General features: G+C 36.3%; 1 protein-coding gene across 3 annotated transcripts in view; it reads left to right on the top strand.

Moving 5' to 3' along the window:
- Positions 1–13395, top strand: part of PLXDC2 (plexin domain containing 2) — a 227599-nt gene that overhangs the window by 110658 nt on the left and 103546 nt on the right. The gene's annotated exons all lie outside the window — the stretch shown is intronic.

The following is a 13395-nucleotide window of genomic DNA, read 5'->3' as shown; positions in this document are numbered from 1 at the left end:
CCAGCAAGTGCAGGCATTCAAAACAGCTTTGTGTAACAGAGCAGGGAGCTGGCCCAATGAGATACTGTCCTAGGGGTGCATAGATAGTAGGCAGTGCAACTCCAAGGGTATAGCCTTTTCACTACCGCAGTGCTGTCATTGGCTGCACCATCTGATTAGCTCACTCCTGTGCCACACAAACACCTTGCACACAGATATAAACAAAGATATATTGAGAAGAAGGGGGAGACCAGATCCATAAGCCATACTCCTAACGTTCCCTGCGTTTTGTGAATTCTGTTTTCTGCCTATGTGCCCAGTGAATCAGAATTAGCAGGATAATTTGTGCATCTTGCAAGTAACCCCACAGATGCACAGTACATTTCTGTGCACCAACAAGCTTTTGCTCTCTTATTATATTCACTTCATTCTGGTGCTGCATCTTTTCTGAAGGCTTATCTCCAGAATAAAGGATCTCAATAATACTTAAATGGCTTCCATTATCCCTATTCTACATGCATGGAAGTCTAACCTTCATGTATTAGGAATCCCAGAACAAATGGAAATTTAAATAGAAGTATGCACTTGTGCGTACACATACCCTGCTTATTATGAATTTAATAATTTAAGGTCATCAGTAGTTCTGCAAAGAGACAGTTGAGTTCAGCTGCTCTCCTTTCCCATATTTAATGATGTTCCTGTGAAATGAGATTCACAAGGATCAGCTATTCTCCTTGGTATAATGCAACACAATGTAACGTAATTTGGAAACACTATGAAAAGATAACCATTTCAAATTCTGGGTATCTCTTCTCCATTCTCTGATTTCATTATCATAGTTACTTTTCCTTTCTTATATTTTGTTTCAGTCATTATTAAAACCTTACAAAGAATAGGAATTACATTACTTTTGCTTAATGAAATGTGAGACTTTTTTTTAATGTTTCCTGAAAATACAATTATAATTTGTTCGCTATTGCAGTTGCCGCTCTGTAGCACCTAAATTAATTTCCTATCACCAAGATGGTTTGGTTAATTCATACAATTCCATGCACTGACTTCTGATTTGATTGTGCAGTATGCAAAACTTTGTATTGTATTTCAACAAGTTATTTAACTATCACTGCTATACCAAAAACCATTTATATCTAAAACTATATCTGAGATGGTTTCAGTTGTGCAGACCTTGGCGCTCTCTCAGCTTGGTTGTTTGCTTGCAGAAGACACAATGAAAACTCCTTAATCTCACAACACATGGACAGACTCAACCATAGTTTCAACTGGGAAATTGTAAGCATCCTAGACCAAGCCAAATTCAAAAACACTAGGGAATTCCTAGCATTTGGGAATTGGCATTCAGACAAATCAGCCATCAATAGACACATAGAGATAAACCACATTTACACACCATTCAAAAGAGACAATAAAAAGCTAAGAAGGAAACAAAAAGACCAGAACACATCCTCTCCAGCAGCCAACACCCAGATAAGCAGGGATTAACACCTTACAAAAATCAAACAGAAAACAATACCTTATTCAAGGAACTACCAAGGAGAAAACGACACCCCCACCAACATTGGCAGGGCAAGCTACTGTATGTAAACAGAGCAAACCCAACATTCACTAGCACTGATGTTACCTAGTTGGATAATGAAATGTCTGCAAGCAAACCAAGAGAGCACCAAGGACTCCACAGTTCAACCCTGAGCTACAAATATTCTCTTCTAATCCATGGATTGAGATTGCTGCTGGAAGCTGGGCAGATTATTATTATTATTATTATTATTACTATTACTATTACTATTACTATTATTTCCATTGATGAATATTAATAAGAAATTGAAAAAGTAATAGTGACCAATAAGGGCTGCTGACATTGTCATGTAATAAGTAATAAAATGCATGCCAGATTTTAGGTTGGCTCCTATGAAGTATCGAAGTGTGGCTTCACCATCTTTCAGATCACAAGTTGTATTTTAAATTTGCCTGTCTGATTTCTTCTCTCATTGAGAAAACTATGAGTAGTGAAAAGCATTTTTTGCCATTATTTCCTAATCTGAATTAGAAAACTTTTTTTTGTGTAGGTTTCAATTTGGTTTGCAAGGCAAACAATTTGCTAAGGTTAAATGTACAATGATGGGAAACTGCTTTACTGTGAGCCATAAATTTAGGTAAGACCAAACAGATTCTGCAATCTGATGCTGTTCACATATACCCTTGATTCAAGGTTCTGTGCTTCCTGAATACTATATCCTACAGGAACATTTGGCTTGAAGGCTCTTCCATCTTCTCTCTTCTTTTGAAAGTAAAGGAAGCAAATTGCAAACTTAAATGCAAGCCTACATGTATTTAATCAGAATTCTATGTAACATCAGAAGGGTGAAAAGCATTAAGCATTAGTTAATTCAATAAAACCAGGATTAACATATATCTTATCAAAATAATGCACATTTCAAGTCTTCCCTGTGCATTATTACATTACTGATTTATGACACATTGGTAGTCTTGATTTTAGAAACCTCTCTACAAAAACATTTAAAAAAATTTTTTTAAACCCTTAATAAAACTAATGTACAGGTGTCCCCAGTTTAAGAACAAATTATGTAATTAACTTGAACCATTGTGTATTTAACTCAAATCATTGTGTATTTAACTTGAATTTTGCTACAATAGGCTCTGTTCTTAACTATGGGCTGTCCATAAACCAGGCGTTTTTAACCCCAGGGACTTCCTATACTGCTGTTTGAGAATCACAGCATTGTAGATAATATGTGGAACCTGTTTCATGAAATAGTTGAAGGCACCAGGCTAAAAACCAGCAGATTGTGAGTTCTAGTTCCACCTTAGGTACAAAGCCAGCTGGGTGGTCTTAGGCCAGTCACTCATTCTCAGCCCTAGGAAGGAGGCAAGGGTTAGCCCCCTCTGAAATCTTGCCAGGAAAACTGATGCACCCCTCCAAAGATAATATATGAATGAATATGCATGCATACTTTCATATACACATAGAACAGAATTGCTCTTAAAACACAAGCTCTGTAAAGAAGAAATAGAATTGTGTTTCTTTTCTACATAAGGAGGCCATATCTGCTTGTAGTTCATGCTATTTTCATTTAGGTTCTCAGGGGTGTATGGGGGGGCGTGGCTTCAAAATGGTAGGTTCCATTTCTAAAAAGGAGGGGGGGTGATCACCTGAATTGTGTGCAAAAATTTTGACCCTGTTGACCTTCCTTTGAGTTCCTCTGTATGTTGTTGTTTAGCTTATAAATTCCTGAAGACGTATTGTGCAGGGGTTTAATTTTTTAAAATTTACAGGTAAAATACTTATACTGAAATGCTCATTCTGAAATTGGAGGAGGGGGAGGGTTAGGCATCCCTAAAAATATTTTATACTATATTAAGAACTGTTCAATATATTTTTAAAATTTAAAGTTGACTTGCAACATTCAAGAGGAGTAAAAACTGCCGGCGAGTTAAATCTCAGTCTGCCTATTAGTCTGAAACAGCCTTTCGCAATGATGAAGTCCTGCAGATATTTAACTTCCGTTCACAACATTCTCCTTGCCCTCATGACAATAGCTGAGGATGCTGGGAGTTGAAGCTGGAGAATTCCAAGGTTAAGGAAGGTTATCCCTGGATGTGCAGGAATATGACAGATCATATTGGCATTCACAAATTATCCCTTTTTGTTAGGGATAATTTCAGACATGAAAGCCTCCTGGAGTTATTAATAAAAAGAACCAACCTGAGCAGATGCAAATTACCAGTTCCACTGAGAAGGAAATAGATCTTTCTCTCTCTCTTCCCTTCCTACCCATCTATCAAGAGCAGACTTTGCAGTCAGAGTATAACTTCAAGGCAATTAAGCTGTTGCACTTCTCATTTTAGAAATCAAGAATTGGAAGGAACAGATAGCAATCAGTGGTGGGAGAAAAAAAAATCTCCCACTTGCCTTAAAATCTCAGAGTTAATTGCATATGAAAGCATCCTCTAGCCCCACCCCTTCTTTGCTCTTCAAAACTGCAAACAGCTGCAGATCACCTTCACAGTTCAAGTCACACAGTGACTCAGTTACACAGTTTTATTTCACTTTAAATGAGATGAATAGTTGCTTCAAACTTCGCCAACACAGAAGTTCCATTTAGGTGGGAAAATGAAAATACAGCCCCAGTGCTATGATCAGCAAAAGTGGATTTTGTTTTGTTCTTTAAAGGGGAGAAACACTAGCTGATGGACTCATGATGGGTGGGTTGCAGATGCCACAATTTCTTGCTCCTGGAGCCTGGTAAGAATTGAAGCCCTAAGCATCTATAAGGTTATCTATCTCTGCTGTAGCCTTTTCACATCTTCCCTCCATGTATAGACTAAATACATAAAGAGACAATAAGTTATATCTGTTTGCTGATACACAACTTTCCCACATTCAGTGTCAGCGTGAATAAACCACCTCTATATGCAAGCTGAATAGCCTGGAAATTAGCCACTAATTACTGTATTAGGCTAATGGATCAAATGAAGTTCATATCATGCTTCTTTTAGAAGAGATAATCCCCCTTTAAAAGAAGTGTTTAAAATTTCCACCACCAAGTAACCAGTTTTGTTAGGTAGCAAGGGCAGGAATCTAATGAACAAGGAGTTTAACTCAGTCCTCCAAAGAACTTGTCTGTGTCCTCAGACTGAGCAGAGTTCATTGCTTTGACCTCCACAGATCAAGAAAACCATATTCTACATCTGAGTAGAAAATGCGAATGAGCAGTTATGTCAAAAGCCAGATTATCTCCATTCTACAGATCAGCCAGGTGATCAACAGGATGTCCCTCAGGATAATCAGTACTCTTCAGGATCTATTATTCTGAGGACAGCCATTTTAATAAACCATTCTCTTGGGGAGTTACATGTTCCAGCAAATCTAAACTATGTGGAGAACTCCTGTAATTCAGAATAGAAAAACATTGTGAACCAAAGGCCAATGGCCTGACTTAGTATTAAGGCTGTTCCGCAATTTCCTTATTTCCATAAAAAGCTGCTTTTCCTGCTTATCCATGGAGCTGGGGTGATGATGATCTGGAATTTGAGGGATCATAGTTTTTAGTGGTTTGATTATACAGTGGGTGCCGCTGAGACTTTTTGTTTTCCTGCAGGTGGAGCTTATATTAAGATTATCCTAGTTGATAGAGTTTTCATGTTTTCCTGACTCAAAATGGTGAAAAAACAAAATCTGATGATGCTGTCAGCTTTGGTTCTGTCTCTTGCTCACCTTGTAGAGTAGTTGCCATAGAACATGTGGTTTGATTTGAAGTCCAAAACATCTGGAAAACACCAGCTGGCCTACTCATGCTATAGAGCACCGTATTGGTGCTTTCAACTGATACCATACTTTTATGAGAAATGACTTGCAAGGATAATCCATTCGGCACTCATAAACAGGTCCTTGCTACAAACCTAAGTGTTACGATTATCAGTGAAAGAGGGCTGATAATTTCTTTGTAAAGGCTGACTGTTCAATAATGAAATGGTACAGAAAATGGAATCTATTCTTCAGCATAATACATTGCTGCTTTGAAGAAAAGAAGCAGCCTAAATGGTTAGATCATGTGGTAATTGAAAGCAAATACTTTTCATACTATTCCTAGGGGGCTGCAAAAACAAATTTGCCTTTTTTTTTTCTTAGAAAATTATTGTGCTATTGCTGAGGAATCCCAGATGCTGCATTAAACTGTTTTTGTTCAGGCTTTTCAAGAATTTATTCCAGAAAATTACCTTGCTATTAAATAGAGAATACAATCTATTCCTATGCATAAGCAAATCATCTGTGTTCAGGTAGTGAGAAGGGTGTAAATGAGCATGTCTGGGTTGAAGGGGCTCTGAGTGAACAAGAACAATTTTTGCCTTTTTACCGAATTAAAAGAAGAGGTGATGTCTTTTGAAAGCAAACAGTTGATTTTTTTTCAAACTTTAGTCACTAATAAATGTGAATTACATTTCTTTCTAGTATACTCTTCAGTTCTTTGGGGGCATGGGGTTGCACGCATGTGTGTGTAGTATGTTTTGTTTTGTAGACAAAGATCTGAAAGTTAAATTTACCCATTCAGTCATGCTACTAAATAAATACAGTTGGTGCTAAAACCACAATTTGTCTGTGATAGTAATTCACCTAAAGTGCTTTTGCAGTCCATATGATTTTCAGTTTTACTTCTAGGCAGCCAGTGGACTAATATACTTTTTTCTTATTTCCTTATTGATTTTGTTTTCCTACTAAATGTATGAATTAAAATAATATTGAAAAATATGCTTGGCTGGAGATCAGGTTCAGCTAGTCTAATTTAAACACCTCATTTTGAAGTAAAATAGTGAAACAGCTTACTAGGAGTAATTTGTCATAACTTTCATAAATAATTGTATTATGAAAAAGAAGGAATTTTTGAGATTAAATAATAGATACCCTTCTTCAAAGTTTAATGGTGTAAGTTAATAGAGTACTCCAGTAAAGATTGATATGACAGGCTCAGAATCTGCAGCAGCATTTTAATTTTTGTTTATATAGACAGGGGCTGCACCATTTTTTTTCAGGGGGTTTATTCAAATAAGTGATTGGGCCAGGACAAATAAGTAGGCAGGGCCAGAATAAAATTTTGATTTCATTTAAATTAAATTTGAATTGTTTCAATAGGTAGTAACATGTGGCTGAACTTGTCCAAGCTCAGAAACGTAATCAGGATTGGCCCTGGTTGGTATGTGGATGGGAGACCACCAGAGATCTACCCCAGACTGAAAAGTTTTTAAAAAACAAAAAATAGAAGAGTTCAGTAGCAAACCACTTATGTACTATTGCCACAAAAACATGGTTGTGTATCTATGTAGTCTCTGGAAACCCAGCTCAACTCACAAGCATCTTTACTTAATTTAAATTTAATTTAAATACATAACCTTAATTAAATACAGGTTCCATTAGTAATGGCTTCGAGAACTAAGTGAAGAGCAAACTTTTCCAGAGAGCCTGTAGGGTGTGATTACTCCCTTTGTATTTTAATTTTGAACTGAATTGGTATATTTGTTAAGAATTTGACCCATTCAGTTAATCCCTGAGGGTTGGATTTAGCCCAAAACACAGACCTAGTCTTCCATAGGATTAAACTAACTTCTGCTTAGATGTTTCATAAGAATACCATAATAATTCAGTCTAGTCCTCCAAGAAAAGATTAAGAATGGTTATAAAAACACATCTGCCCATTACAAAAAATTGCCTGGCTGGCAGGACAGAGGTGCTAAACTGCAGTTGCCAAGCCTCACCTGTCTGCCTTAGGGAAGGAGCTGATGATTAATGAAGCCTTACAAATATTCTCCTGGCCCAAAGACTTATAAAATTCTGGGCATTTTTTTTTAGGGAAAGTAGATGATGACTTTTGACCCAATTGATGTGATTATTGAACAGTTCTTAACATTAAGAAATGTTTCCTGATATCCAATCAAAACTTTCTTCCTTGTCGTTTCAACACACTATTGTTGTGCCTATTAAAACAATTCTTCCCATCTTATACATGACAGCCCTCCAGATAATTGAAGACTGCTAACATGTCTGTCCATAATCTACTTTCTAAACATACAATCACCGAATATAACTTCAGTCTTCTCTGTATTCATCTAATGGTAGCATAGTCTAGCCCATGTTTGTCATCTTCTCTGCTAGAATGCATTCTTCTTACAAGTTCTGAAGATGGCTTCTGCATTTACCCAAAAAGTATTTAAAACTGATGAGTGTGTATGAAGTTGAAAAACAACTGAGCCCTGCTCTCTTTCTAAGCACAAATTCAAGGTCCTGCTGCTTATCAGTCAAAATTCCATGTAGCTTTGGAGCATACCATGAGCTGTTCCAGTGCCAGCCTTCCCAGCATATATGATACTAATAGAGGTGAATATGTGTAGGTCAGGGTTGAACTATGGAGTCCTTGGGGTTCTCTGAACTTGGTTCTTTTCTTGAAAACGTTTCATTACCCAGCTAGAAGATCTTCCGAAGATATTACCTAGCTGGGTAATGAAACATTTTCAAGGAAAGAACCAAGCTCAGAGAACCTCAAGGACTCCATATATGATACTGTCTTGATGCTGTCCTCTTAATAGTACCACCTCCACAGTTATGGCAGGGTTATTCAGAGGACAATCATTTTCACTTGTGGGCATTTGTTTTGTGTGAATATTGTCATTCTACCTACTTCTGGTGTTTATGCTTGGGTGTAGAGGAGGTAGGAAAGGAGTGATGGGGACAATTTTTGGTCCCCATCAGTGAAGAGATAATGGCTCAATATATGAAATGATCAGATGGATTAGTAAACTGTTTCCAAGTATGCTTTTCTAAATTGGTTTAATATTGCTGTGACTGGTTTGATGAGTAAATTACAAGCATTGTAACCTCCAGAGATGACTGTGTTAGACTAGAAACTATTGTCAGTGAATTATGAGGTCTTTTCAATGATAAACAAAGATGTAGCTAAAAGACTAGTTGAAGGGGGAAGAATGGAGAAAATGGAGTCTGAACCATGTGCTGAAATGGAGTCCCTGAACCATGGTTTTATTGGAATTTGTGATATGAAGTGTTGGTTACAGTAATGTTGTTCATGTGTGTGATTAGAAGGTAATGTAAATCCCAATTTTGGGGACTTTTTCCAAATCCAGCTTATAGAGCTGCTATTCCTGCATCGTGGATTTATTTTGAGAGGTCATGAACCATATCTTGCATTTCTAAGCACAAACATGATATGTTTAGGATTGTTTGATGAATTCTCTTTTTATTATGCTATTTGTTATATTTGAAGCCTGTCCTAATAAATTGTTCAGGGATAAGAGTGAGGCTACGTTTGAAATTTTTTTGTTGAACACTAAGTATTTGAGTTTTTCCCCTGACATCCTAAAACTAAAAAACTAACAGAAATGTAATGTCCATCCCTACCATGGTTTGCTGCTTCACTTCAACCACTTTGATTTGCATGTCTGTTCAGTGATTATACTATCTGTCTTAGGAGCTAAATGAAAGTTCTGCAGATGAAACAATTGAAAATCAATTGGAGTTCCTAATACTTAATTTAAGTGGGCTGTGATGTGTGCTGTGCTATTAAAATTATTCTTGTCAGGATTCTAACACATATTTGCATAACTTTATACTCTATAATGATCTTCCCAAACTGATATGTTATGTTGTGAAGTGGATAGAATATCCTCCCCACCCCAAATTCTTCTTTAATCCATCAGTGGGATTTGAATTTTTAATTTAAAAAAAAACCCTCTCCATTTGCCAAGTGCAATTCAGAACTGAAGAAATGAGGTTGGTCATATATAGAACTTTTTTGCTATGGGAAAGATCTTTAGCCATTTAACTAAGTTAAGCAGACTCGTTATAACGGAGGTTTAATTTTATTCCAAAAGTTGAGAAACTAGTGTTTTATCTAAAGTAGCTCTTAGCTTTTATCAACTCTGCATCAGCTACTGCCTCCTTTGAAGTGAGTCATTCACCATTTCTTTTGTGTGTCCTGTTAAGTCTGTGGTACGCAGTATTAGCCATTCAAGCAATTCACACATTGTGAAGATAGATTTCCCCATGTTAGCCTGTTAATCAGCGGAAAGGGCTACTAACAATCAAGATTTCTGCACTGCTTTTCATCCTGCTTCAGAGATTAGTGGCAGGCTTCTGTTTTACCCAGGGTCATGTAAGACACCTGGCTGCTTGCTCCTTAAATTTATTCATAGAACCTCTGGCTCTCAAATCTAGGCACTTCTATAGGAATGATGAACATTTAGAATAATTCCACAAATTATTTCAATAATTCCACCTCTGATACTTTGCAAGACGGCCATTAAAGGCCCATCACATGTATGAAATAATGTGCTATGTGTGGGCTGTTAATTGTATGCTGTCCATTTTTAAAAGTCTTCCTAAAATCTTAAATCCTGTCTGGAATGCAACAGGGAAAGGGCCCTGTATTTGTGTGGTGTTAGGAACCAAATCTCATTTAACAGGAGTTTCTTTTTATGCTAGCATAGTTAGCAATGCAGTATTTATCTTAATTAGGCTTAGTCTAAGAAGCCAGGATTAGGATCTGCTTTTCTCTTTAAGAAGTGTGACTAGGCACTTTAATTATTGTCTGTGCTTTTATGTCCAGTCCCCAAAAGACTAAGAACATCAGAGTTGTGTGCACAGCTCTTATTTACCTGTAAAAAGAACAGAACTGATGGCACAGCTGACATGTAACAAGGGCCATTCCTACTCAGCCTTGCTTTTTGAAGCTATATAAGTGCCAATTAGTGGCCTACTTGTTGGGCAAATTATTTGGCCTGCATTTTACCCATAGTGAAGTAACAGTCTCTGTTTTCTGCCAAGGACTAAAATCACAGCTATGGTGGTCATTGTGAACCTCCTAGGAGTGTTTTGATAATGCACTGAGTGAACTTTGAATCTATAGTAAAAAGCCTACAACACATTGTTATAACCAGGACCACAAATACCTATTTTATGGGACATACCTGGTTTTCCAGCAATTCCTGGAAGTTACTCTGGAGGGCCTATGGTGAGTGATAGGACACCCAGTTTGATTGCCATTATGAAGTTTATGATTTTAGGATATTAGGATGTTATGTATTTTAGGCCCTATCATGGCCAATTAAATACTTGTATTGCATGTAATTATTGTAAATCACCAATACTGTCATGATCGCAGGGGATGGAGAGAGAGAATTCCCTCTGCTTATAGGCATCAGATGCTTATTGATTTTTTTCATAATTTTTCATGCATATAGAGTAAACTCAGCTGAGAAAGCCAAGCTGTAGCCAAACTGAAAATCTGCTGACACTTTAGGTCTATGAACATATTTCCATTCTGATTGCCAGTAAATGCTATTTCCAGTTCTTTTGTTCTCTAGGTTCCTACATGCTGTAATGAAGTGTTATATTTTCCCCAGAAAGGGGTCAAATGGTTTCACTCAGTTGTGCTTCTTTTTCACTGTCCTGCTTTCTGGGCAGAAACTCATTTAAAATAGCAAGAGTAGCAAAACTCTGGTGCAACAATTAAATGTAGCTGAGTTCAAGAAATTGAATAGATGTTAATAACTAAGCGGTTAGTGAGAATGTGCCTTAAGGGAACACTGAAGTTTTACCTTTTCCCCTTTTCTTCTTCCTGTTTCAGGTGTGATACAGGATGGAATATCTAAGTGATGTGCACAATCATCTAGCTTGCACACTGGATCTGAGTAACTTCTTTCTTTTGATAAGAACTTTATTATATTATGTTTCAAAGTACAACTAAAATGCAAAACAAAGAGTACAGCAAAGATAGAAAATAGAACTAAAAGAAAAAAGACAAAAACTATAATAGTGAAAATAGATAGAAAATTGAAACAGAAAATGACTTCTGACTGTCTCCAATACAGATATAAATACAAATTGAAAAAATTAATCTAATTTTCTAATTAATTAATCCAAGTTCACATTATTTCTATCAACACAAATCCTCTAATCATTAAAACCCACAATCAAAGCCTCATTTTTTTCCCACACAAGCACGTAATCTAAAAAAGATTGCCATAAGGAGACAAACTTAGAAACAGTATTATTTCTTCTTAAAGCTGTTAACTTCACTATTTGAGCCAAATCCATCAATTTAATAATCCATTTTTCCACTGTAGGTATTTGTGGATCTTTCCATCTTTGTCCATATAACAATCTTGCAGCTGTGATCATATACAAAAGCAGAACTCCATGTTGTTTCTCCACTTCTTTCTCCATCAAACCCAATAAGAACAGTTCTGAAGGTTTTTTTGGGATATTCACTTTAAGAATCTTTTGGATAATAGTACATATCTGATTCCAAACTTTTTTAGCCTTTTCACAAGTCCACCAAAGATGATAAAAGGTTCCTTCACCCTGCAAACATTTCCAAAAAACATTTGTTACACCAGTATACATTTTTGATAACTTACAAGTGGTTAGGTACCAACAATACATCATTTTATAAAAGTTTTCTTTTAAATTATAATTCAATGTAAATTTCAAACCTTTAATCCACATATTTTCCTATTGTTCCAACATAATATTGTATCCAAAGTTTTTAGCCCATTTAATCATACATTCTTTGACTTGTTCGTCTGCCAGATTCATCTGTAACAACATCTTATACATCTTAGCAATGACATGTTCATCATTTGTACAAAGTCGAATCTCAAAATAAGTTGTTTCATTAGAAAATCTGTAGTTCTTTTTATCCAACTTAAAATTGTTCAGACAATTGCATATGAGTAGACCAATGACATGTAAAGCCTTCTAACTTTAACTGTTCTCTTGTTTTAAAATTTGGTTCACCCTCCTCAACGTTTAACGAATCTTTGTATTTTAACCACTTCATTTCTCCCACATTTTCTCTTTTAGCAAATGCTTCCTGAGGTGATAATGAGTAACTTCTTTCTAAATTGCTGGTCACTCTAATGATAGCTGATATGAGTTAATAGAAAAATTAATGTTGATACTAGATTCTGTAATTTTTCATTTCAAAGAATTCATCTGTTGTACCATGCAGCTTGTATATGTGGACTGTAACATTTTTCTCTGTAGACAGTTGCAAATCTTTTCAGTAGAAACAGGGCTGTTTTGTACATGAACAAGATTTTTCCTATTAATATTTCCAAATTTTGTTTTGTTTTCTGGGATTATTAGCTATGAAAGAAAATACCAGCAACCTGCAGATTTTTATGCAAGAAAACCTCCCAAGCTGTGGAGATCTGGAAGAGCATTTATGCATTGCCATTAAAAAGGAAATGCATCACCCAAAAGAGGGTGTATATTTGCATTCAGTGTTCTTATGTTAATACCCATTTAGGAATAATTATGTGTATCCTCAAGGTAGAGAAATTTGTCACCAGATGATCTCTGTGCCTGTGTAGTTTGCTCCTAACCAACTTCAAAGTTTTTCCTCCCTCTGCTTATGAAATTCTTTATCTTTAAGCTACTCTTGGAACAAGCACTTAGAAGAGCCTTCTTCTAGTCCTTCCCCTGAAAGTCTTTCAACTAATGGATTGTCCTCTCAAACTGGCTCTGTTTGGAGGGATTTCAGCCTCTTCCGTTTCTCCAGTAGCATGCGCTGCTGATGACTGACACTTTCAACAAGATTTTTCAGCTGCTGTTGCTACTTTCTAACTGTCCTTGCCCAATATACATATTTAGCTGATAGATTTATCTATTGTATTTATTTAAAAGATATATAAAACTGTCCCTGTCAAGATTTGTGACTTTGGGTGGCACGCAAAAATGCAAAAAAACAAAACAAAACCCAACGAACTCAAAAAACATGATAAACTTATAATTGAGAATGGAAATAAAAACATGTACGTACATCACAATATATGATCATGCAGTTGCAAGCTTGTTAATTAGGCCACACG

The sequence above is a fragment of the Python bivittatus genome, unplaced genomic scaffold, assembly GCF_059951505.1.
Source record: "Python bivittatus isolate LINGU-HERP-01145 unplaced genomic scaffold, Pbiv_v1 ctg000610_np1212, whole genome shotgun sequence".
In the NCBI taxonomy this organism is placed as follows: Eukaryota; Metazoa; Chordata; class Lepidosauria; order Squamata; family Pythonidae; genus Python; species Python bivittatus.
The sequence above is the reverse complement of the archived record's forward strand: the minus strand, read 5'-3'. Positions and strand labels throughout refer to the sequence as shown.